The sequence below is a fragment of the Cucumis sativus genome, chromosome 2, assembly GCF_000004075.3.
Source record: "Cucumis sativus cultivar 9930 chromosome 2, Cucumber_9930_V3, whole genome shotgun sequence".
Lineage (NCBI taxonomy): Eukaryota > Viridiplantae > Streptophyta > Magnoliopsida > Cucurbitales > Cucurbitaceae > Cucumis > Cucumis sativus.
Window position 1 is genome coordinate 16,181,582 of NC_026656.2, and position 3,525 is coordinate 16,185,106.

A 3,525-nucleotide genomic window follows, 5' to 3' on the forward strand; every position below is an offset into this window, starting at 1 on the left:
GGTGGTTTTGGGCTCATCCCCTTCGGCAATTCTTACTTGATAACCCGATCGCAATCTAGCTTCGAGAAATACTTTGCTCCGTGAAGGCGATCAAATAGGTCGTTGATTATTGTAGCGGATATCTGTTGCGGACCGTGATCTTGTTTAGGGCGCGGTAGTCGATGCACAACCGCATACTTCCATCCTTCTTCTTTTGGAAAAGGACTGGAGCTCCATATGGAGCTTTTGCAGGTCTCACAAATCCTGCGTTCAGCAGTTCGTCCAGTTGTTTCCGAAGTTCGGCCAACTCCGGCGGCGCCATACGATAACCATTCTTCGCAGGCGGTTTTGCCCCTGGCAGCAGTTCAATCTCATGGTCAATCATTCTCCGCGGAGGCAATGATTTCGGCAGGTTGTCTGGCATCACATCCTTGTACTTCTCTAAGACACTCAGGATGTCTTTGGGGACTGTTTCCCTTGAGCTTTCCAACGACTCCAATGGATAGCCATAAAGGTTGGTTCGTCACGAGCGAGGCCTTTCTTCAACTGCATAGCCAAGATCATCTTTATCCCATCTGGCTGACGAATCTCCGTTTGGACAACAGTAGGCGTTGTTCCAGTAATCACTAGACATTTGGCTAGCGGCATTGTATGACTTGATGCTCAAGTAGAAACTCCATACACAGTACCAATCGAAATCATCCATCTTTGCCACCACCAAGTCTATGAGGCCGCTCCACTCTCCCATCTTTATGGTCGTTCGTTTTACCAACCGACGATAGGTAGGGCAACTGAGTTCACGACCTTCATTTTTCCTGCGTCCTTCTCCCAATGGAGATTCAGCCGTCTGGCTTCTGCTCTGCAATGAAGTTATGGGTGGCACCAGAATCCACCATAGTACTCTTGGGTGGCTTCTGGTTGACCCAACAGTCCACGTACATGAGACCATTCTTTGCTTGTCCACTAGTCTCCCCCATCTTCTTCTGGAGCGATGACAGAAATTTTAGGGCCCCCATCCGAGGATTCTCACCCTCTTCTATCTGTCCAACGTCTCCTTCAGTCTGACTCAATTATCGTCTGAGTCTGAGGCTAGGGTGGCTTGAAAAGCGTTGAAGCGGTACGGTTGGGGCACTCTCTGGCAAGATGGGGCCCTTTACATATGAAACAACTGATGGAACGACCGGAGTTGTTCTGATTGTTTGGTCCTCGCCAGTTGTTTCCTGCATCCGCTTGGAAGGGCCTGCGATCTCCACCTTGTCGCTTGTCTCCCCCTGCAGTCTTCGGGGAATTTGGGCGGTTGTTTCTGTTTCCTCCAGGTGAGGAAGCTTGATGCCGTCTTGCATCCTGGGATTCGCTAGATAAGTGAAACAACCGTTCAGCCACTGCGTATGCTGACGTGAGGTCTTGAATTCGTTGCTCATACAACTTGTCCTAGCCCACGGCTTCAAGCCCTCGACAAAACAGAAAACTTTGTCTTTCTCGGTCATTTCGCGTATGTCCAACATCACCCCCGCAAACTGTTTCACGTAGTCTCGAATGTTCCCCGTGTGCTTCAATTACGCAGCATCCGTCGGGCTAGAATTTCGACATTCTCAAGGAAAAATTGCGAACGAGTTCTCCTTTTAGGCGTCCACGTGTCGATTGTGCAACGCCCTTCTTGAATGTCCATGTATCGAGACCTCCACCATAACTTCGCATCTTCTGACAGATGCATGGTTGCCAACGTCACCTTGGCCTCTTCAGCAATTGTGTTCGTGGCTTTGAAATACTGCTGACATCAAAGATGAAGTTTTCCAATGCCTTGGCGTCTCTCGCCCCACAGAAGGGCTTGGGCTCAGGAACCTTGATCCTGCCCACAGGAATGGCTCCTCCAGCTGGAGCCTGGTTTGCTAGTGCTCGCATAGTAAGGTTCACTCTCGTGTTTACCTCTGCGAGCTCATTCCTCACAACATCGAGGGTTGCTCGAAAATCCTCTGTCATGCCGTTGATCACCTCCAACATGTTCTTTTGCGAGTTATCAAGCTCCATAACTCGTTCTTCCATCTGGGCAACAGAGCCCGATGAACTGTCCCCACGCTCGTAGGTGACATTTCCCGTTCTCAAAACTTTGGACTCTAGAGTGTCGACTCTAGTCAGTAACTCTTGGATGGGTAGTCCGTCAAGGCGACCGGACACGGCTTCAATGCCATTAGCTTTCATGGCAATATCCTCAAGCCGCTGTTCCAAGAACCGGATGGAATCAGGAACTTCCACCAGGTAGAGCATCTGCTCTTCGATTCCACAAGTCGTTCATTCTGGTCTTGCTAGACTGTTTCGCTACCGACATCTTTCTGTCACGCACGTCAACTGCCAACTTGGCTCTGATACCACTTGTCACAATCGTAGTCCTTCAAACACGATGTGAACGATTGTGCGGCACTTGTTCTAGCTCGACGAACAAGTCAGCCGATCAAAATCCGCAATTCGCGGACAACTTTAACACATGCTTCAACCTCCACTCACGTTCTTGGAAAATATTTTTAGAAAACGTGAAAGATGATTAAATTGATTGAAAACATTGTTAAAACAAGCATTGAAGACTGTCAATTGCAATAAGAAAGCATAGGTTGCAAAGAGTACGACAAGGCTTGCGGGGATTCAACAGGTATGACTCCCCTATAGTACATTTTTAACTTTTTCATCTCTGCAGGCTTGCATATGCAAAATGCCGAAACGTCACACCCAAGCATATCGACTCGAAATTGAAAGCAACTACCTAAACTACATACAAGACATAAAGACAAGATAAATTGGGGCTAATCGGAGCATCGGCCATAGGTAACACACCTTGGACAAGTATGTCCGTTACACGCCACAGCGCGCGCGGAACGGTCGTGGCATCACCTGCGCGCGCGGCACGGCGTGGCGGCACCTGCGCGCGGCAGGCGGGCGCGGCACCTGCGCGCGCGGCAAGGGCAGGGGCGGCACCCTCGCACGCGGCGATGCGAGAGTCGCACGCCGCGCATGTGGGCGTGCATTGACGCCTTGGGTGCGCATGGGACGCAAATAGTGGGCATTGGGCGGCACGAAAGGCGTGCATGGGGCCTTCAATGGCATGCATATGTGTGGTGGCAAGGGAGAATGTCAGAACCTCCAAAATTGTTTTTGTCGTGAACCATAGGCACCCATGTGCAAGCCTCGGCCATTGGCCTTCACTTCCACACGAGCATCCAATCCATGTACTTGGACATTCGACGAGAGTCTACTTCAACTTGTTTTCTCATCTTTGTTTCAAAATCCATCCCTCCACTTGTGTTTTCGTCCTTCAACATAAGACATAACCTCCATGGCATTTGGAAGAAACAAATCTGTTGTGTTTGGGGGAGGGTCGAATCGGAGAGTCGAAGGGCTGAATATGAATAAATCGTGGCAGCAAGGCCACTCTACCACTTACAATACCATGTCGCGTATTTAAGTCATCTGCAAAGGATTCTACCAATCACTTGGTTGGAATTACTTTACAAGGCGGCCCCTGCGACTGATCCGTCATGAGGGCTTAGCCAACGT